The sequence below is a fragment of the Ochotona curzoniae genome, unplaced genomic scaffold (assembly GCF_017591425.1).
Source record: "Ochotona curzoniae isolate NIBS_2020 unplaced genomic scaffold, NIBS_Ocur_1.0 contig_2228, whole genome shotgun sequence".
Taxonomy (NCBI): Eukaryota; Metazoa; Chordata; class Mammalia; order Lagomorpha; family Ochotonidae; genus Ochotona; species Ochotona curzoniae.
In genome coordinates, this window is record NW_024465378.1 from 150,745 (window position 1) to 174,293 (window position 23,549).

The 23,549-nt window shown below is 49.0% G+C and overlaps 1 pseudogene; it reads left to right on the plus strand.

Annotated features, from left to right (window-relative positions):
• Window positions 1–23,549, plus strand: part of LOC121151012 — a 132,254-nt pseudogene that overhangs the window by 55,207 nt on the left and 53,498 nt on the right.

Genomic DNA, 23,549 nt, shown 5'->3' on the forward strand with positions numbered 1-23,549 from the left:
TCATCCTGGGCTCCATGGACATTGGACAAGAAGTGACCAAACAGGGTTTCCCTCTAGATCTGCTCCACAAGCTGATGGTATGTGAAGTGAATGAGCCAAGTGGAGTCGTTTTGGCACTGGAAGACCCCTGCTGGCCAATTCGAATATTGCCATTCACCAACACACTCAGTTCCCCAGGGATCACATACACTTTCAGGCATATGTGCTGCCAGAGCCATCATGTTGCATGGTAGCTGAAAATGGCTTGGGCGCTGAACTTGTCTCTGGATGTGGAGTTGTTAGCGCCTGGACTGAGGATCTGCATCCTTGTTTTGTGTGGGTGCTCAACATGCTTGATTGCATCATCCTGGGCTCCATGGACATTGGACAAGAAGTGACCAAACAGGGTTTCCCTCTAGATCTGCTCCACAAGCTGATGGTATGTGAAGTGAATGAGCCAAGTGGAGTCGTTTTGGCACTGGAAGACCCCTGCTGGCCAATTCGAATATTGCCATTCACCAACACACTCAGTTCCCCAGGGATCACATACACTTTCAGGCATATGTGCTGCCAGAGCCATCATGTTGCATGGTAGCTGAAAATGGCTTGGGCGCTGAACTTGTCTCTGGATGTGGAGTTGTTAGCGCCTGGACTGAGGATCTGCATCCTTGTTTTGTGTGGGTGCTCAACATGCTTGATTGCATCATCCTGGGCTCCATGGACATTGGACAAGAAGTGACCAAACAGGGTTTCCCTCTAGATCTGCTCCACAAGCTGATGGTATGTGAAGTGAATGAGCCAAGTGGAGTCGTTTTGGCACTGGAAGACCCCTGCTGGCCAATTCGAATATTGCCATTCACCAACACACTCAGTTCCCCAGGGATCACATACACTTTCAGGCATATGTGCTGCCAGAGCCATCATGTTGCATGGTAGCTGAAAATGGCTTGGGCGCTGAACTTGTCTCTGGATGTGGAGTTGTTAGCGCCTGGACTGAGGATCTGCATCCTTGTTTTGTGTGGGTGCTCAACATGCTTGATTGCATCATCCTGGGCTCCATGGACATTGGACAAGAAGTGACCAAACAGGGTTTCCCTCTAGATCTGCTCCACAAGCTGATGGTATGTGAAGTGAATGAGCCAAGTCTATTGGTTTCGGCACTGGAAGACCCCTGCTGGCCAATTCGAATATTGCCATTCATCAACATACTCATCTCTAGGGATCACATACACTTTCAGGCATATGTGCTGCCAGAGCCATCATGTTGCATGGTAGCTGAAAATGGCTTGGGCGCTGAACTTGTCTCTGGATGTGGAGTTGTTAGCGCCTGGACTGAGGATCTGCATCCTTGTTTTGTGTGGGTGCTCAACATGCTTGATTGCATCATCCTGGGCTCCATGGACATTGGACAAGAAGTGACCAAACAGGGTTTCCCTCTAGATCTGCTCCACAAGCTGATGGTATGTGAAGTGAATGAGCCAAGTGGAGTCGTTTTGGCACTGGAAGACCCCTGCTGGCCAATTCGAATATTGCCATTCACCAACACACTCAGTTCCCCAGGGATCACATACACTTTCAGGCATATGTGCTGCCAGAGCCATCATGTTGCATGGTAGCTGAAAATGGCTTGGGCGCTGAACTTGTCTCTGGATGTGGAGTTGTTAGCGCCTGGACTGAGGATCTGCATCCTTGTTTTGTGTGGGTGCTCAACATGCTTGATTGCATCATCCTGGGCTCCATGGACATTGGACAAGAAGTGACCAAACAGGGTTTCCCTCTAGATCTGCTCCACAAGCTGATGGTATGTGAAGTGAATGAGCCAAGTGGAGTCGTTTTGGCACTGGAAGACCCCTGCTGGCCAATTTGAATATTGCCATTCACCAACACACTCAGTTCCCCAGGGATCACATACACTTTCAGGCATATGTGCTGCCAGAGCCATCATGTTGCATGGTAGCTGAAAATGGCTTGGGCGCTGAACTTGTCTCTGGATGTGGAGTTGTTAGCGCCTGGACTGAGGATCTGCATCCTTGTTTTGTGTGGGTGCTCAACATGCTTGATTGCATCATCCTGGGCTCCATGGACATTGGACAAGAAGTGACCAAACAGGGTTTCCCTCTAGATCTGCTCCACAAGCTGATGGTATGTGAAGTGAATGAGCCAAGTGGAGTCGTTTTGGCACTGGAAGACCCCTGCTGGCCAATTCGAATATTGCCATTCACCAACACACTCAGTTCCCCAGGGATCACATACACTTTCAGGCATATGTGCTGCCAGAGCCATCATGTTGCATGGTAGCTGAAAATGGCTTGGGCGCTGAACTTGTCTCTGGATGTGGAGTTGTTAGCGCCTGGACTGAGGATCTGCATCCTTGTTTTGTGTGGGTGCTCAACATGCTTGATTGCATCATCCTGGGCTCCATGGACATTGGACAAGAAGTGACCAAACAGGGTTTCCCTCTAGATCTGCTCCACAAGCTGATGGTATGTGAAGTGAATGAGCCAAGTGGAGTCGTTTTGGCACTGGAAGACCCCTGCTGGCCAATTCGAATATTGCCATTCACCCACACACTCAGTTCCCCAGGGATCACATACACTTTCAGGCATATGTGCTGCCAGAGCCATCATGTTGCATGGTAGCTGAAAATGGCTTGGGCGCTGAACTTGTCTCTGGATGTGGAGTTGTTAGCGCCTGGACTGAGGATCTGCATCCTTGTTTTGTGTGGGTGCTCAACATGCTTGATTGCATCATCCTGGGCTCCATGGACATTGGACAAGAAGTGACCAAACAGGGTTTCCCTCTAGATCTGCTCCACAAGCTGATGGTATGTGAAGTGAATGAGCCAAGTGGAGTCGTTTTGGCACTGGAAGACCCCTGCTGGCCAATTCGAATATTGCCATTCACCAACACACTCAGTTCCCCAGGGATCACATACACTTTCAGGCATATGTGCTGCCAGAGCCATCATGTTGCATGGTAGCTGAAAATGGCTTGGGCGCTGAACTTGTCTCTGGATGTGGAGTTGTTAGCGCCTGGACTGAGGATCTGCATCCTTGTTTTGTGTGGGTGCTCAACATGCTTGATTGCATCATCCTGGGCTCCATGGACATTGGACAAGAAGTGACCAAACAGGGTTTCCCTCTAGATCTGCTCCACAAGCTGATGGTATGTGAAGTGAATGAGCCAAGTGGAGTCGTTTTGGCACTGGAAGACCCCTGCTGGCCAATTCTAGTATTGCCATTCACCAACACACTCAGTTCCCCAGGGAACAAATACACTTTCAGGCATATGTGCTGCCAGAGCCATCATGTTGCATGGTAGCTGAAAATGGCTTGGGCGCTGAACTTGTCTCTGGATGTGGAGTTGTTAGCGCCTGGACTGAGGATCTGCATCCTTGTTTTGTGTGGGTGCTCAACATGCTTGATTGCATCATCCTGGGCTCCATGGACATTGGACAAGAAGTGACCAAACAGGGTTTCCCTCTAGATCTGCTCCACAAGCTGATGGTATGTGAAGTGAATGAGCCAAGTGGAGTCGTTTTGGCACTGGAAGACCCCTGCTGGCCAATTCGAATATTGCCATTCACCAACACACTCAGTTCCCCAGGGATCACATACACTTTCAGGCATATGTGCTGCCAGAGCCATCATGTTGCATGGTAGCTGAAAATGGCTTGGGCGCTGAACTTGTCTCTGGATGTGGAGTTGTTAGCGCCTGGACTGAGGATCTGCATCCTTGTTTTGTGTGGGTGCTCAACATGCTTGATTGCATCATCCTGGGCTCCATGGACATTGGACAAGAAGTGACCAAACAGGGTTTCCCTCTAGATCTGCTCCACAAGCTGATGGTATGTGAAGTGAATGAGCCAAGTGGAGTCGTTTTGGCACTGGAAGACCCCTGCTGGCCAATTCGAATATTGCCATTCACCCACACACTCAGTTCCCCAGGGATCACATACACTTTCAGGCATATGTGCTGCCAGAGCCATCATGTTGCATGGTAGCTGAAAATGGCTTGGGCGCTGAACTTGTCTCTGGATGTGGAGTTGTTAGCGCCTGGACTGAGGATCTGCATCCTTGTTTTGTGTGGGTGCTCAACATGCTTGATTGCATCATCCTGGGCTCCATGGACATTGGACAAGAAGTGACCAAACAGGGTTTCCCTCTAGATCTGCTCCACAAGCTGATGGTATGTGAAGTGAATGAGCCAAGTGGAGTCGTTTTGGCACTGGAAGACCCCTGCTGGCCAATTCGAATATTGCCATTCACCAACACACTCAGTTCCCCAGGGATCACATACACTTTCAGGCATATGTGCTGCCAGAGCCATCATGTTGCATGGTAGCTGAAAATGGCTTGGGCGCTGAACTTGTCTCTGGATGTGGAGTTGTTAGCGCCTGGACTGAGGATCTGCATCCTTGTTTTGTGTGGGTGCTCAACATGCTTGATTGCATCATCCTGGGCTCCATGGACATTGGACAAGAAGTGACCAAACAGGGTTTCCCTCTAGATCTGCTCCACAAGCTGATGGTATGTGAAGTGAATGAGCCAAGTGGAGTCGTTTTGGCACTGGAAGACCCCTGCTGGCCAATTCGAATATTGCCATTCACCCACACACTCAGTTCCCCAGGGATCACATACACTTTCAGGCATATGTGCTGCCAGAGCCATCATGTTGCATGGTAGCTGAAAATGGCTTGGGCGCTGAACTTGTCTCTGGATGTGGAGTTGTTAGCGCCTGGACTGAGGATCTGCATCCTTGTTTTGTGTGGGTGCTCAACATGCTTGATTGCATCATCCTGGGCTCCATGGACATTGGACAAGAAGTGACCAAACAGGGTTTCCCTCTAGATCTGCTCCACAAGCTGATGGTATGTGAAGTGAATGAGCCAAGTGGAGTCGTTTTGGCACTGGAAGACCCCTGCTGGCCAATTCGAATATTGCCATTCACCAACACACTCAGTTCCCCAGGGATCACATACACTTTCAGGCATATGTGCTGCCAGAGCCATCATGTTGCATGGTAGCTGAAAATGGCTTGGGCGCTGAACTTGTCTCTGGATGTGGAGTTGTTAGCGCCTGGACTGAGGATCTGCATCCTTGTTTTGTGTGGGTGCTCAACATGCTTGATTGCATCATCCTGGGCTCCATGGACATTGGACAAGAAGTGACCAAACAGGGTTTCCCTCTAGATCTGCTCCACAAGCTGATGGTATGTGAAGTGAATGAGCCAAGTGGAGTCGTTTTGGCACTGGAAGACCCCTGCTGGCCAATTCGAATATTGCCATTCACCCACACACTCAGTTCCCCAGGGATCACATACACTTTCAGGCATATGTGCTGCCAGAGCCATCATGTTGCATGGTAGCTGAAAATGGCTTGGGCGCTGAACTTGTCTCTGGATGTGGAGTTGTTAGCGCCTGGACTGAGGATCTGCATCCTTGTTTTGTGTGGGTGCTCAACATGCTTGATTGCATCATCCTGGGCTCCATGGACATTGGACAAGAAGTGACCAAACAGGGTTTCCCTCTAGATCTGCTCCACAAGCTGATGGTATGTGAAGTGAATGAGCCAAGTGGAGTCGTTTTGGCACTGGAAGACCCCTGCTGGCCAATTCGAATATTGCCATTCACCAACACACTCAGTTCCCCAGGGATCACATACACTTTCAGGCATATGTGCTGCCAGAGCCATCATGTTGCATGGTAGCTGAAAATGGCTTGGGCGCTGAACTTGTCTCTGGATGTGGAGTTGTTAGCGCCTGGACTGAGGATCTGCATCCTTGTTTTGTGTGGGTGCTCAACATGCTTGATTGCATCATCCTGGGCTCCATGGACATTGCACAAGAAGTGACCAAACAGGGTTTCCCTCTAGATCTGCTCCACAAGCTGATGGTATGTGAAGTGAATGAGCCAAGTGGAGTCGTTTTGGCACTGGAAGACCCCTGCTGGCCAATTCGAATATTGCCATTCACCAACACACTCAGTTCCCCAGGGATCACATACACTTTCAGGCATATGTGCTGCCAGAGCCATCATGTTGCATGGTAGCTGAAAATGGCTTGGGCGCTGAACTTGTCTCTGGATGTGGAGTTGTTAGCGCCTGGACTGAGGATCTGCATCCTTGTTTTGTGTGGGTGCTCAACATGCTTGATTGCATCATCCTGGGCTCCATGGACATTGGACAAGAAGTGACCAAACAGGGTTTCCCTCTAGATCTGCTCCACAAGCTGATGGTATGTGAAGTGAATGAGCCAAGTGGAGTCGTTTTGGCACTGGAAGACCCCTGCTGGCCAATTCGAATATTGCCATTCACCAACACACTCAGTTCCCCAGGGATCACATACACTTTCAGGCATATGTGCTGCCAGAGCCATCATGTTGCATGGTAGCTGAAAATGGCTTGGGCGCTGAACTTGTCTCTGGATGTGGAGTTGTTAGCGCCTGGACTGAGGATCTGCATCCTTGTTTTGTGTGGGTGCTCAACATGCTTGATTGCATCATCCTGGGCTCCATGGACATTGGACAAGAAGTGACCAAACAGGGTTTCCCTCTAGATCTGCTCCACAAGCTGATGGTATGTGAAGTGAATGAGCCAAGTGGAGTCGTTTTGGCACTGGAAGACCCCTGCTGGCCAATTCGAATATTGCCATTCACCCACACACTCAGTTCCCCAGGGATCACATACACTTTCAGGCATATGTGCTGCCAGAGCCATCATGTTGCATGGTAGCTGAAAATGGCTTGGGCGCTGAACTTGTCTCTGGATGTGGAGTTGTTAGCGCCTGGACTGAGGATCTGCATCCTTGTTTTGTGTGGGTGCTCAACATGCTTGATTGCATCATCCTGGGCTCCATGGACATTGGACAAGAAGTGACCAAACAGGGTTTCCCTCTAGATCTGCTCCACAAGCTGATGGTATGTGAAGTGAATGAGCCAAGTGGAGTCGTTTTGGCACTGGAAGACCCCTGCTGGCCAATTCGAATATTGCCATTCACCAACACACTCAGTTCCCCAGGCATCACATACACTTTCAGGCATATGTGCTGCCAGAGCCATCATGTTGCATGGTAGCTGAAAATGGCTTGGGCGCTGAACTTGTCTCTGGATGTGGAGTTGTTAGCGCCTGGACTGAGGATCTGCATCCTTGTTTTGTGTGGGTGCTCAACATGCTTGATTGCATCATCCTGGGCTCCATGGACATTGGACAAGAAGTGACCAAACAGGGTTTCCCTCTAGATCTGCTCCACAAGCTGATGGTATGTGAAGTGAATGAGCCAAGTGGAGTCGTTTTGGCACTGGAAGACCCTGCTGGCCAATTCGAATATTGCCATTCACCCACACACTCAGTTCCCCAGGGATCACATACACTTTCAGGCATATGTGCTGCCAGAGCCATCATGTTGCATGGTAGCTGAAAATGGCTTGGGCGCTGAACTTGTCTCTGGATGTGGAGTTGTTAGCGCCTGGACTGAGGATCTGCATCCTTGTTTTGTGTGGGTGCTCAACATGCTTGATTGCATCATCCTGGGCTCCATGGACATTGGACAAGAAGTGACCAAACAGGGTTTCCCTCTAGATCTGCTCGACAAGCTGATGGTATGTGAAGTGAATGAGCCAAGTGGAGTCGTTTTGGCACTGGAAGACCCCTGCTGGCCAATTCGAATATTGCCATTCACCAACACACTCAGTTCCCCAGGGATCACATACACTTTCAGGCATATGTGCTGCCAGAGCCATCATGTTGCATGGTAGCTGAAAATGGCTTGGGCGCTGAACTTGTCTCTGGATGTGGAGTTGTTAGCGCCTGGACTGAGGATCTGCATCCTTGTTTTGTGTGGGTGCTCAACATGCTTGATTGCATCATCCTGGGCTCCATGGACATTGGACAAGAAGTGACCAAACAGGGTTTCCCTCTAGATCTGCTCCACAAGCTGATGGTATGTGAAGTGAATGAGCCAAGTGGAGTCGTTTTGGCACTGGAAGACCCCTGCTGGCCAATTCGAATATTGCCATTCACCAACACACTCAGTTCCCCAGGGATCACATACACTTTCAGGCATATGTGCTGCCAGAGCCATCATGTTGCATGGTAGCTGAAAATGGCTTGGGCGCTGAACTTGTCTCTGGATGTGGAGTTGTTAGCGCCTGGACTGAGGATCTGCATCCTTGTTTTGTGTGGGTGCTCAACATGCTTGATTGCATCATCCTGGGCTCCATGGACATTGGACAAGAAGTGACCAAACAGGGTTTCCCTCTAGATCTGCTCCACAAGCTGATGGTATGTGAAGTGAATGAGCCAAGTGGAGTCGTTTTGGCACTGGAAGACCCCTGCTGGCCAATTCGAATATTGCCATTCACCCACACACTCAGTTCCCCAGGGATCACATACACTTTCAGGCATATGTGCTGCCAGAGCCATCATGTTGCATGGTAGCTGAAAATGGCTTGGGCGCTGAACTTGTCTCTGGATGTGGAGTTGTTAGCGCCTGGACTGAGGATCTGCATCCTTGTTTTGTGTGGGTGCTCAACATGCTTGATTGCATCATCCTGGGCTCCATGGACATTGGACAAGAAGTGACCAAACAGGGTTTCCCTCTAGATCTGCTCGACCAAGCTGATGGTATGTGAAGTGAATGAGCCAAGTGGAGTGGTTTTGGCACTGGAAGACCCCTGCTGGCCAATTCGAATATTGCCATTCACCCACACACTCAGTTCCCCAGGGATCACATACACTTTCAGGCATATGTGCTGCCAGAGCCATCATGTTGCATGGTAGCTGAAAATGGCTTGGGCGCTGAACTTGTCTCTGGATGTGGAGTTGTTAGCGCCTGGACTGAGGATCTGCATCCTTGTTTTGTGTGGGTGCTCAACATGCTTGATTGCATCATCCTGGGCTCCATGGACATTGGACAAGAAGTGACCAAACAGGGTTTCCCTCTAGATCTGCTCCACAAGCTGATGGTATGTGAAGTGAATGAGCCAAGTGGAGTCGTTTTGGCACTGGAAGACCCTGCTGGCCAATTCGAATATTGCCATTCACCCACACACTCAGTTCCCCAGGGATCACATACACTTTCAGGCATATGTGCTGCCAGAGCCATCATGTTGCATGGTAGCTGAAAATGGCTTGGGCGCTGAACTTGTCTCTGGATGTGGAGTTGTTAGCGCCTGGACTGAGGATCTGCATCCTTGTTTTGTGTGGGTGCTCAACATGCTTGATTGCATCATCCTGGGCTCCATGGACATTGGACAAGAAGTGACCAAACAGGGTTTCCCTCTAGATCTGCTCCACAAGCTGATGGTATGTGAAGTGAATGAGCCAAGTGGAGTCGTTTTGGCACTGGAAGATCCCTGCTGGCCAATTCGAATATTGCCATTCACCAACACACTCAGTTCCCCAGGAATCACATACACTTTCAGGCATATGTGCTGCCAGAGCCATCATGTTGCATGGTAGCTGAAAATGGCTTGGGCGCTGAACTTGTCTCTGGATGTGGAGTTGTTAGCGCCTGGACTGAGGATCTGCATCCTTGTTTTGTGTGGGTGCTCAACATGCTTGATTGCATCATCCTGGGCTCCATGGACATTGGACAAGAAGTGACCAAACAGGGTTTCCCTCTAGATCTGCTCGACAAGCTGATGGTATGTGAAGTGAATGAGCCAAGTGGAGTCGTTTTGGCACTGGAAGACCTGTGCTGGCCAATTCGAATATTGCCATTCACCCACACACTCAGTTCCCCAGGGATCACATACACTTTCAGGCATATGTGCTGCCAGAGCCATCATGTTGCATGGTAGCTGAAAATGGCTTGGGCGCTGAACTTGTCTCTGGATGTGGAGTTGTTAGCGCCTGGACTGAGGATCTGCATCCTTGTTTTGTGTGGGTGCTCAACATGCTTGATTGCATCATCCTGGGCTCCATGGACATTGGACAAGAAGTGACCAAACAGGGTTTCCCTCTAGATCTGCTCGACAAGCTGATGGTATGTGAAGTGAATGAGCCAAGTGGAGTCGTTTTGGCACTGGAAGACCCCTGCTGGCCAATTCGAATATTGCCATTCACCAACACACTCAGTTCCCCAGGGATCACATACACTTTCAGGCATATGTGCTGCCAGAGCCATCATGTTGCATGGTAGCTGAAAATGGCTTGGGCGCTGAACTTGTCTCTGGATGTGGAGTTGTTAGCGCCTGGACTGAGGATCTGCATCCTTGTTTTGTGTGGGTGCTCAACATGCTTGATTGCATCATCCTGGGCTCCATGGACATTGGACAAGAAGTGACCAAACAGGGTTTCCCTCTAGATCTGCTCCACAACTGATGGTATGTGAAGTGAATGAGCCAAGTGGAGTCGTTTTGGCACTGGAAGACTCCTGCTGGCCAATTCGAATATTGCCATTCACCCACACACTCAGTTCCCCAGGGATCACATACACTTTCAGGCATATGTGCTGCCAGAGCCATCATGTTGCATGGTAGCTGAAAATGGCTTGGGCGCTGAACTTGTCTCTGGATGTGGAGTTGTTAGCGCCTGGACTGAGGATCTGCATCCTTGTTTTGTGTGGGTGCTCAACATGCTTGATTGCATCATCCTGGGCTCCATGGACATTGGACAAGAAGTGACCAAACAGGGTTTCCCTCTAGATCTGCTCCACAAGCTGATGGTATGTGAAGTGAATGAGCCAAGTGGAGTCGTTTTGGCACTGGAAGACCTCTGCTGGCCAATTCGAATATTGCCATTCACCAACACACTCAGTTCCCCAGGGATCACATACACTTTCAGGCATATGTGCTGCCAGAGCCATCATGTTGCATGGTAGCTGAAAATGGCTTGGGCGCTGAACTTGTCTCTGGATGTGGAGTTGTTAGCGCCTGGACTGAGGATCTGCATCCTTGTTTTGTGTGGGTGCTCAACATGCTTGATTGCATCATCCTGGGCTCCATGGACATTGGACAAGAAGTGACCAAACAGGGTTTCCCTCTAGATCTGCTCCACAAGCTGATGGTATGTGAAGTGAATGAGCCAAGTGGAGTTGTTTTGGCACTGGAAGACCCCTGCTGGCCATTTCGAATATTGCCATTCACCCACACACTCAGTTCCCCAGGGATCACATACACTTTCAGGCATATGTGCTGCCAGAGCCATCATGTTGCATGGTAGCTGAAAATGGCTTGGGCGCTGAACTTGTCTCTGGATGTGGAGTTGTTAGCGCCTGGACTGAGGATCTGCATCCTTGTTTTGTGTGGGTGCTCAACATGCTTGATTGCATCATCCTGGGCTCCATGGACATTGGACATGAAGTGACCAAACAGGGTTTCCCTCTAGATCTGCTCCACAAGCTGATGGTATGTGAAGTGAATGAGCCAAGTGGAGTCGTTTTGGCACTGGAAGACCCCTGCTGGCCAATTCGAATATTGCCATTCACCAACACACTCAGTTCCCCAGGCATCACATACACTTTCAGGCATATGTGCTGCCAGAGCCATCATGTTGCATGGTAGCTGAAAATGGCTTGGGCGCTGAACTTGTCTCTGGATGTGGAGTTGTTAGCGCCTGGACTGAGGATCTGCATGCTTGTTTTGTGTGGGTGCTCAACATGCTTGATTGCATCATCCTGGGCTCCATGGACATTGGACAAGAAGTGACCAAACAGGGTTTCCCTCTAGATATGCTTGACAAGCTGATGGTATGTGAAGTGAATGAGCCAAGTGGAGTCGTTTTGGCACTCGAAGACCCTGCTGGCCAATTCGAATATTGCCATTCACCCACACACTCAGTTCCCCAGGGATCACATACACTTTCAGGCATATGTGCTGCCAGAGCCATCATGTTGCCTGGTAGCTGAAAATGGCTTGGGCGCTGAACTTGTCTCTGGATGTGGAGTTGTTAGCGCCTGGACTGAGGATCTGCATCCTTGTTTTGTGTGGGTGCTCAACATGCTTGATTGCATCATCCTGGGCTCCATGGACATTGGACAAGAAGTGACCAAACAGGGTTTCCCTCTAGATCTGCTCGACCAGCTGATGGTATGTGAAGTGAATGAGCCAAGTGGAGTCGTTTCGGTACTGGAAGACCCCTGCTGGCCAATTCGAATATTGCCATTCACCAACACACTCAGTTCCCCAGGGATCACATACACTTTCAGGCATATGTGCTGCCAGAGCCATCATGTTGCATGGTAGCTGAAAATGGCTTGGGCGCTGAACTTGTCTCTGGATGTGGAGTTGTTAGCGCCTGGACTGAGGATCTGCATCCTTGTTTTGTGTGGGTGCTCAACATGCTTGATTGCATCATCCTGGGCTCCATGGACATTGGACAAGAAGTGACCAAACAGGGTTTCCCTCTAGATCTGCTCCACAAACTGATGGTATGTGAAGTGAATGAGCCAAGTGGAGTCGTTTTGGCACTGGAAGACCTTTGCTGGCCTATTCGAATATTGCCATTCACCCACACACTCAGTTCCCCAGGGATCACATACACTTTCAGGCATATGTGCTGCCAGAGCCATCATGTTGCATGGTAGCTGAAAATGGCTTGGGCGCTGAACTTGTCTCTGGATGTGGAGTTGTTAGCGCCTGGACTGAGGATCTGCATCCTTGTTTTGTGTGGGTGCTCAACATGCTTGATTGCATCATCCTGGGCTCCATGTTAGCGTCTGGACTGAGGATCTGCATGCTTGTTTTGTGTGGGTGCTCAACATGCTTGATTGCATCATCCTGGGCTCCATGGACATTGGACAAGAAGTGACCAAACAGGTTTTCCCAATAGATCTGCTCCACAAGCTGATGGTATGTGAAGTGAATGATCCAAGTGGAGTCGCTTCGGTACACGAATACCTCTGCTGGCCATTCGAATATTGCCATTCACCCCCACACTCAGTTCCCAAGGGATCACATACACTTTCAGGCATATGTGCTGCCAGAGCCATCAGGTTGCATGGTAGCTGAAAATGGCTTGGGCGCTGAACTTGTCTCTGGATGTGGAGTTGTTAGCGCCTGGACTGAGGATCTGCATCCTTGTTTTGTGTGGGTGCTCAACATGCTTGATTGCATCATACTGGGCTCCATGGACATTGGACAAGTAGTGACCAAAGATGGTTTCCTTCTAGATCTGCTCGACAAGCTGATGGTATGTGAAGTGAATGAGCCAAGTGGAGTGGTTTTGGCACTGGAAGACCCCTGCTGACCAATTCGAATATTGCCATTCACCCACACACTCAGTTCCCCAGGGATCACATACACTTTCAGGCATATGTGCTGCCAGAGCCATCATGTTGCATGGTAGCTGAAAATGGCTTGGGCGCTGAACTTGTCTCTGGTGTGGAGTTGTTAGCGCCTGGACTGAGGATCTGCATCCTTGTTTTGTGTGGGTGCTCAACATGCTTGATTGCATCATCCTGGGCTCCATGGACATTGGACAAGAAGTGACCAAACAGGGTTTCCCTCTAGATCTGCTCCACAAGCTGATGGTATGTGAAGTGAATGAGCCAAGTGGAGTCCTTTTGGCACTGGAAGACCCTGTGTTGCCAATTCGAATATTGCCATTCACCCACACACTCAGTTCCCAAGGATCACATACACTTTCAGGCATATGTGCTGCCAGAGCCATCATGTTGCATGGTAGCTGAAAATGGCTTGGGCGCTGAACTTGTCTCTGGATGTGGAGTTGTTAGCGCCTGGACTGAGGATCTGCATCCTTGTTTTGTGTGGGTGCTCAACATGCTTGATTGCATCATCCTGGGCTCCATGGACATTGGACAAGAAGTGACCAAACAGGGTTTCCCTCTAGATCTGCTCCACAAGCTGATGGTATGTGAAGTGAATGAGCCAAGTGGAGTCGTTTTGGCACTGGAAGACTCCTGCTGGCCAGTTCGAATATTGCCATTCACCAACACACTCAGTTCACCGGATCACATACACTTTCAGGCATATGTGCTGCCAGAGCCATCATGTTGCATGGTAGCTGAAAATGGCTTGGGCGCTGAACTTGTCTCTGGATGTGGAGTTGTTAGCGCCTGGACTGAGGATCTGCATCCTTGTTTTGTGTGGGTGCTCAACATGCTTGATTGCATCATCCTGGGCTCCATGGACATTGGACAAGAAGTGACCAAACAGGGTTTCCCTCTAGATCTGTTCGACAAGCTGATGGTATGTGAAGTGAATGAGCCAAGTGGAGTCGTTTTCAGTATTCGAATGCCCCTGCTGGCCAATTCGAATATTGCCATTCACCCACACACTCAGTTCCCCAGGGATCACATACACTTTCAGGCATATGTGCTGCCAGAGCCATCATGTTGCATGGTAGCTGAAAATGGCTTGGGCGCTGAACTTGTCTCTGGATGTGGAGTTGTTAGCGCCTGGACTGAGGATCTGCATCCTTGTTTTGTGTGGGTGCTCAACATGCTTGATTGCATCATCCTGGGCTCCATGGACATTGGACAAGAAGTGACCAAACAGGGTTTCCCTCTAGATCTGCTCGACAAGCTGATGGTATGTGAAGTGAATGAGCCAAGTGGAGTCGTTTTGGCACTGGAAGACCCCGTGCTGGCCAATTCGAATATTGCCATTCACCAACACACTCAGTTCCCCAGGGATCACATACACTTTCAGGCATATGTGCTGCCAGAGCCATCATGTTGCATGGTAGCTGAAAATGGCTTGGGCGCTGAGCTTGTCTCTGGATGTGGAGTTGTTAGCGCCTGGACTGAGGATCTGCATCCTTGTTTTGTGTGGGTGCTCAACATGCTTGATTGCATCATCCTGGGCTCCATGGACATTGGACAAGAAGTGACCAAACAGGGTTTCCCTCTAGATCTGCTCCACAACTGATGGTATGTGAAGTGAATGAGCCAAGTGGAGTCGTTTTGGCACTGGAAGACCTGTGCTGGCCTATTCGAATATTGCCATTCACCCACACACTCAGTTCCCCAGGGATCACATACACTTTCAGGCATATGTGCTGCCAGAGCCATCATGTTGCATGGTAGCTGAAAATGGCTTGGGCGCTGAACTTGTCTCTGGATGTGGAGTTGTTAGCGCCTGGACTGAGGATCTGCATGCTTGTTTTGTGTGGGTGCTCAACATGCTTGATTGCATCATCCTGGGCTCCATGGACATTGGACAAGAAGTGACCAAACAGGGTTTCCCTCTAGATCTGCTAGACAAGCTGATGGTATGTGAAGTGAATGAGCCAAGTGGAGTCGTTTCGTTACTCGAATACCTCTGCTGGCCAATTTGAATATTGCCATTCACCCACACACTCAGTTCCCCAGGGATCACATACACTTTCTGGCATATGTGCTGCCAGAGCCATCATGTTGCATGGTAGCTGAAAATGGCTTGGGCGCTGAACTTGTCTCTGGATGTGGAGTTGTTAGCGCCTGGACTGAGGATCTGCATCCTTGTTTTGTGTGGGTGCTCAACATGCTTGATTGCATCATCCTGGGCTCCATGGACACTGGACAAGAAGTGACCAAACAGGGTTTCCCTCTAGATCTGCTCCACAAGCTGATGGTATGTGTAGTGAATGAGCCAAGTGGAGTTGTTTTGGCACTGGAAGACCTCTGCTGGCCATTTCGAATGTTGCCATTCACCCACACACTCAGTTCCCCAGGGATCACATACACTTTCAGGCATATGTGCTGCCAGAGCCATCATGTTGCATGGTAGCTGAAAATGGCTTGGGCGCTGAACTTGTCTCTGGAAGTGGAGTTGTTAGCGCCTGGACTGAGGATCTGCATCCTTGTTTTGTGTGGGTGCTCAACATGCTTGATTGCATCATCCTGGGCTCCATGGACATTGGACATGAAGTGATCAAACAGGGTTTCCCTCTAGATCTGCTCCACAAGCTGATGGTATGTGAAGTGAATGAGCCAAGTGCAGTGGTTTTGGCACTGAAAGACCTGTGCTGGCCTTTCGAATATTGCCATTCACCAACACACTCAGTTCCCCAGGGATCACATACACTTTCAGGCATATGTGCTGTAATATCACTAGTTTCTCATGGTAGCTGAAAATGGCTTGGGCGCTGAACTTGTCTCTGGATGTGGAGTCGTTAGCGCCTGGACTGAAGATCTGCATCCTTGTTTTGTGTGGGTGCTCAACATGCTTGATTGCATCATCCTGGGCTCCATGGACATTGGACATGAAGTGACCAAACAGGGTTTCCCTCTAGATCTGCTCCACAAGCTGATGGTATGTGAAGTGAATGAGCCAAGTGGAGTCATTTTGGCACTGGAAGACCCGTGCTGGCCGATTCGAAATTTGCCATTCACCCACACACTCAGTTCCCCAGGGATCACATACACTTTCAGGCATATGTGCTGCCAGAGCCATCATGTTGCATGGTAGCTGAAAATGGCTTGGGCGCTGAACTTGTCTCTGGATGTGGAGTTGTTAGCGCCTGGACTGAGGATCTGCATCCTTGTTTTGTGTGGGTGCTCAACATGCTTGATTGCATCATCCTGGGCTCCATGGACATTGGACATAAGTGACCAAACAGGGTTTCCCTCTAGATCTGCTCCACAAGCTGATGGTATGTGAACTGAATGAGCCAAGTGGAGTCATTTTGGCACTGGGAGACCTCGGCTGGCCGATTCGAATATTGCCATTCACCCACACACTCAGTTCCCCAGGGATCACATACACTTTCAGGCATATGTGCTGCCAGAGCCATCATGTTGCATGGTAGCTGAAAATGGCTTGGGCGCTGAACTTGTCTCTGGATGTGGAGTTGTTAGCGCCTGGAATGAGGATCTGCATCCTTGTTTTGTGTGGGTGCTCAACATGCTTGATTGCATCATCCTGGGCTCCATGGACATTGGACAAGAAGTGACCAAACAGTTTTTCCCTCGAAATGTGCTCAACAAGCTGATGGTATGTGAAGTGAATGAGCCAAGTGGAGTAGTTTTGGCACTGGAAGACCCGTGCTGGCCCTTTCGAATATTGCCATTCACCAACACACTCAGGACCCCAGCCATCACATACACTTTCAGGCATATGTGCTGCCACATCACTGGTTTTCCATGGTAGCTGAAAATGCTTGTTCAATGAACTTGCCTCTGGATGTGGAGTTGTTAGCGCCTGGACTGAGGATCTGCATGCTTGTTTTGTGTGGGTGCTCAACATGCTTGATTGCATCATCCTGGGCTCCATGAACATTGGACAAGAAGTGACCAAACAGGGTTTCACCCCAGATCTGCACGACCAGCTGATGGTATGTGAAGTGATGAGCCAAGTGGATTTGTTTTGGCACTGGCACATCTGTGCTGGCCCTTTCGAATGTTGCCATTCACCAACACACTCAGTTCCCCAGGGATCACATACACTTTCAGGCATATTTGCTGCCAGAGCCGTCATGTTGCATGGTAGCTGAAAATGCCTTGGGCGCTGAACTTGTCTCTGGATGTGGAGATGTTAGCGCCTGGACTGAGGATCTGCATCCTTGTTTTGTGTGGGTGCTCAACATGCTTGATTGCATCATCCTGGGCTCCATGGACATTGGACAAGCAGTAACCACACAGGGTTTCCCTCTAGATCTGCTCGACAAGCTGATGGTATGTGAAGTGAATGAGCCAAGTGGAGTTGCTTTGGCACTGGAAGACCTGTGTTTGCCCTGTCGAATGTGGCCATTCACCAGCACACTCAGTTCCGCAGAGATCACATACACTTTCAGGCATATGTGCTGCCAGAGCCATCAAGTCGAATGGCAGCTGAAAATGGCTTTGGCTTGATTTCATAATGTTAGGCTCCATGGACATTTGAGAAGAAGTGACCAAAAAGGGTTTCAGCACATATCTGCTCAACAAGCTGATGGTATGTGAAGTGAATGAGCCAAGTGCAGTATTTTGGCACTGACAGACCTGTGTTGGCGCTTGCGAATGTTGCCATTCACCAACACACTCAGGACCCCAGGCATTACATACACTTTCAGGCCTACTTGCTTCCAGAGCCATCATGTTGCATGGTAGCTGAAAATGGCTTGTTCAATGACTTGCTTATGGATGTGGAGTTGTTAGTGCCTGGACTGAGGATCTGCATCCTTGTTTTGTGTGGGTGCTCAAAATGCTTGATTGCATCATCTTAGGCTCCATGGACATTTGAGAAGAAGTGACCAAACAGTGTTTCCCTCTAGATCTGCTAGACCAGCTGATGGTATGTGAAGTGAATGAGCCAAATGGAGTCATTTTGGCACTGACAGACCTGTGCTGGCCGTTTCGAATGTTGCCTTTCACCAACACACTCAGTTCCCAATGGATCACATACACTTTCAGGCATATTTGCTGCCAGAGCCGTCATGTTGCATGGTAGTTGAAAATGGCTCAGGTGCTGAACTTGTCTCTGGATGTGGAGTTGTTAAGCGCCTGGACTGAGGATCTGCATCCTTGTTTTGTGTGGGTGCTCAACATGCTTGATTGCATCATTCCTGGCTCCATGGATATTGGACAAGAAGTGACCAAAAAGGTTTCACCCCAGATCTGCCCGACCAGCTGATGGTATGTGAAGTGTATGAGCCAAGTGCAGTCGTTTTGGCACTGGAAGACCTGTGCTGGCCCTGTCGAATGTTGCCATTCACCAACACACTCAGTTTCCCAGGGATCACATACACTTTCAGGTGTATGTGCTGCCAAAGCCATTATGTTGCATGGTAGCTGAAAGTGGCTTGTTCCATGAAATTGCCTCTGGATGTGGAGTTGTTAGCGCCTGGACTGAGGATCTGCATCCTTGTTTTGTGTGGGTACTAAACATGCTTGACTGCATCGTCCTGGGCTCCATGGACATTGGACAAGAAGTGACCAAACAGGGTTTCCCTCTAGATTTGCTCGACAAGCTCATAGTATATGAAGTGAAATGAATAAGCCATATGGAGTCATTTTGGCACTGACAGACCTGTGCTGGCCCTTTTGAATGTTACCATTCAACAGCACACTCAGTTCCCCACGCATCACATACAGTTTTAAGCATACTTGGTGCCACATCACTGTTTTTCCATGGTAGCTGAAAATGGCTTGTTCAATGAACTTACCTCTGGATGTGGAGTTGTTAGCACCTGGACTGATGATCTGCATCCTTGTTTTGTGTGGGTGCTCAACATGCTTGATTGCATAATCTTAGGCTCCATGGACATTTGAGAAGAAGTGACCAAAAAGGGTTTCCCCACATATCTGCTCAACAAGCTGATGGTATTTCAAGTGAATGAGCCAAATGGAGTCATTTTGTCACTGGAAGAGGCGTAATGACCCTTTTGAATGTTGCCTTTCACCAACACACTCAGTTCTCAAGGGATCACATACACTTTCAGGCATATGTGCTGCCACATCACTGGTTTTCCATGGTAGTTGAAAATGCTTGTTCAATGAACTTGCCTATGGATGTGGAGTTGTTAGCGCCTGGATTGAAGAACTGCATCCTTGTTTTGTGTGGGTGCTCAACATGCTTGATTCCATCACCTTATGCACATGGACATTGGAAAAGAAGTGACCAAACATTGTTTCCCTCTAGATCTGCTCGAACAGCTGATGGTATGTGAAGTGAATGAGCCAAATGGAGTCATTTTGGCACTGACAGACCTGTGTTGACGCTTTCGGATGTTGCCTTTCACCAGCACACTCAGTTCCCCAGGGATCACATACACTTTCAGGCGTATTTGCAACCAGAGTCATTATGTTGCATGGTAGCTGAAAATTTATTGTTCAATTAAATTGCCTCTGGAAGTGGAGTTGTTAGCGCCTGGACTGAGCATCTGCATCCTTGTTTTGTGTCGGTGCTCAACATGCTTGATTGCATCATCCTGTGCTCCATGGACATTAGACAAGAAGTGACCAAAAAGGCTTTCCTTCTAGATCTGCTCGACAAGCTGATGGTATGTGAAGTGAATGAGCCTATTGGAGTCGTTGTGGCACTGACAGACCTGTGCGGGCCCTTTCGAATGTTGCCATTCACCAACACAATCAGTTACCCAGGGATCACATACATTTTCATGCATGTGTGCCTCCAGAGGCTTCATGTTGCGTGGTAGCTGAAAAGGGCTTGGGCACTGAACTATTCTCTGGACGTGGAGTTGTTAGTGCCTGGACTGAGGATCTGCATCCTTGTTTTGTGTCGGTGCTCAACATGCTTGATTGCATCATCCTGGGCTCCATGGACATTGGACAAGAAGTGACCAAAAAGGGTTTCCCTCTAGATCTGCTCGACAAGATGATGGTATGTGAAGTGAATGAGCCACGTCGAGTCATTTTGGCACTGGAAGACCTGTGCTGGCCCTTTCGAATGTTGCCATTCACCAACACACTCAGTACCCCAGGCATCACATACACTTTCAGGTGTATGTGCTGCCAGAGCCATCACGTTGCATGGTAGCTGAAAATGGCTTGTTCAATGAATTTGACTCTAAATGTGGAGTTGTTAGCGCCTGGACTGAGGATCTGCATCCTTGTTTTGTGTGGGTGCTCAACATGCTTGATTCCATCATCCTGGGCTCCATGCACATTGGACAAGAAGTGACCAAACAGGGTTTCCCTCTAGATCTGCTCGAAAAGCTGATGGTATGTGAAGTGAATGAGACAAGTGGAGTCGTTTTGGCACTGGAAGACCTGTACTGTGTCTTTTGAATATTTCCATTCAGCAACAGACTCAGTTCCCCAGGCATCACATACTCTTTTTGGAATACTTGCTGCCACATCACTGGTTTTCCATGATAGCTGAAAATGGCTTGTTCAATGAACTTGCCTCTGGATGTGGAGTTGTTAGCGCCTGGACTGAGGATCTGCATCCTTGTTTTGTGTGGGTGCTCAACATGCTTGATTGCATCATCCTGGGCTCCATGGAGTTTGAAAGAAGTGACCAAAATGGGTTTCCCCATAAATCTGCAAGACAAGCCTATGGTACATGAAGTGAATGAGCCAAGTGGAGTCGTTTTGGCATTGGAAGACCTGTGCTGGTCCTGTCGATTGTTGCCATTCACCAACACACTCAGTTCCCCAGGGATCACATACACTTTCAGGCATATGTGCTGAGAGATCACGGGTTTTCCATGGTAGCTGAAAATGGCTTGGGCACTGAACTTGCCTCTGGATGTGGAGTTGTTAGCGCCTGGACTGAGGATCTGCATCCTCGTTTTGTGTGGGTGCTCAACATGCTTGATTGCATCTTCCTGGGCTCCATGGACATTTGACAAGAGGTGACCAAAACAGGGTTTCCCTTGAAATCTGCTCGACAAGCTGATGCTATGTGAAGTGAATGAGCCAAGTGAAGTCGTTTTGGCATTGGAATGCCTGTGCTGGCCCTTTCGAAGGTTGCCATTCAACAACACACTCAGTTCCCCCGGCATCACATACACTTTCAGGCATATGTGCTGCCAGAGCCACAATGTTGCATGGTAGCTGAAAATGGCTTGGGCGCTGAACTTGTCTCTGGATGTGGAGTTGTTAGCGCCTGAACTCAGGATCTGCATCCTTGTTTTGTGTGGGTGCTCAACATGCTTGATTGCACTATCCTGGGCTCCATGGATTTGGAAAGAAGTGAACAAAAAGGGTTTCCCCATAGATCTGCTCAACAAGATGATGGTATGTGAAATGAATGAGCCAAGTGGATTCGTTTTGGCACTGGAGGACCTGTGCTGGCCCTTTCGAATGTAGCCATTCACCAACACACTCAGATCCGCAGAGATCACATACATTTTCACTCATATGTGCTACCGGAGACGTCCTGTCGCATGGTATCTGAAAATGGCTTCTTCAATGAACTTGCCTCTGGATATGGAGTTGTTAGCGCCTGGACTGAGGATCTGCATCCTTGTTTTGTGTGGGTGCTCAACATGCTTGATTGCATCATCCTGGGCTCCATGGATTTGGACAAGAAGTGAACAGAAAGGGTTTCCCCATAGATCTGCTCGAGAAGCTGAAGGTATGTGAAATGAATGAGCCAAGTGAAATCGTTTTGGCATTGGAAGCCCTGTGTTGGCCCTTTCGAATGTTGCCATTCACCAACACACTCAGTTCCGCAGGCATCACATACACTTTCAGGCATATGTGCTGCCACATCACTGGTTTTCCATGGTAGCTGTAAATGGATTGGGTGCTGAACTTGTCTGTGGATGTGGAGTTGTTAGCGCCGGGACTGAGGTTCTGCATGCTTGTTTTGTGTGGGTGCAACATGCTTGATTGCATCATCCTGGGCTCCATGGACCTTATCAACAAGTGACTTAAAAGGGTTTCCCTCTAGATCTGCTCGCCCAGCTGATGGTGTGTCTAGTGAATGAGCCAAGTGGAGTTGTTTTGGAACTGGAATACCTGTGCTGGGCTATTCGATTGTTGCCATTCACCAACACACTCAGTTCCCCAGGCATCACATACACTTTCAGGCATATATGCTGCCAGAGCCATCATGTTGCATGGCAGCTGAAAATGCTTGATCAATGAACTTGCCTCTGGATGTGGAGTTGTTAGCGCCTCGACTGAGGATCTGCATCCTTGTTTTGTGTGGGTGCTCAACATGCTTGAATGCATCATCCTCGGCTCCATGGACATTGGACAAGAAGTGACCAAAAAGGGTTTCCCTCTAGATCTGCTCAACAAGCTGATGGTATGTGAAGTGAATGAGCCACGTAGAGTTGTTTTGGCATTGGAAGACCTGTGTTGACCCTTTCGAATGTTGCCATTCACCAACACACTCAGTTCTCCAGGTATCACATACACTTTCAGGCATGTGTGCTGCCAGATCACTACTTTTTCATGGTAGCTGAAAATGGCTTGGGCGATGAACTCGTCTCTCGATGTGGAGTTTTAGCGCCTGGACTGAGGATCTGCATCCTTGTTTTGTGTGGGTGCTCAACATGCTTGATTGCATCATCCTGGGCACCATGGACACTGGACAAGAAGTGACCAAAAAGTATTTCTATCTAGATCTGCACGACAAGCTGATGATATGTGAAGTGAATGAGCCACGTGGAGTTGTTTTGGCATTGGAAGGCCTGTGCGGGCCCTTACGAATGTTGCCATTCACCAACAAACTCAGTTCCCCAGGGATCCCATACACTTTCATTCATGTGTGCTGCCAGCTCACTAGTTTTTCATGGTAGCTGAAAATGGCTTTTACACTAAACTTGTCTCTGGATGTGGAGTTGTTAGCGCCTGGACTGAGGATCTGCATCCTTGTTTTGTGTGGGTGCTCAACATGCTTGATTGCATCATTCTGGGCTCCATGGACATTGGACAAGAAGTGACCAAACAGGGTTTCCCTCTAGATCTGCTCGACATGCTGATGGTATGTGAAGTGAATGAGCCAAGTGGAGTCGTTTTGGCACTGGAAGACTTGTGCTGGCCCTTTGGAATGTTGCCATTCAACAACACACTCAGTTCCGCAGGCATCACGTACACTTTCAGGCATATGTGCTGCCAGAGCCATCATGTTGCATGGTAGCTGAAAATGGCTTGGGCGCTGAACTTGTCTCTGGATGTGGAGTTGTTAGCGCCTGGACTGAGGATCTGCATCCTTGTTTTGTGTGGGTGCTCAACATGCTTGATTGCATCATCCTGGGCTCCATGGATTTGGAAAGAAGTGAACAGAAAGG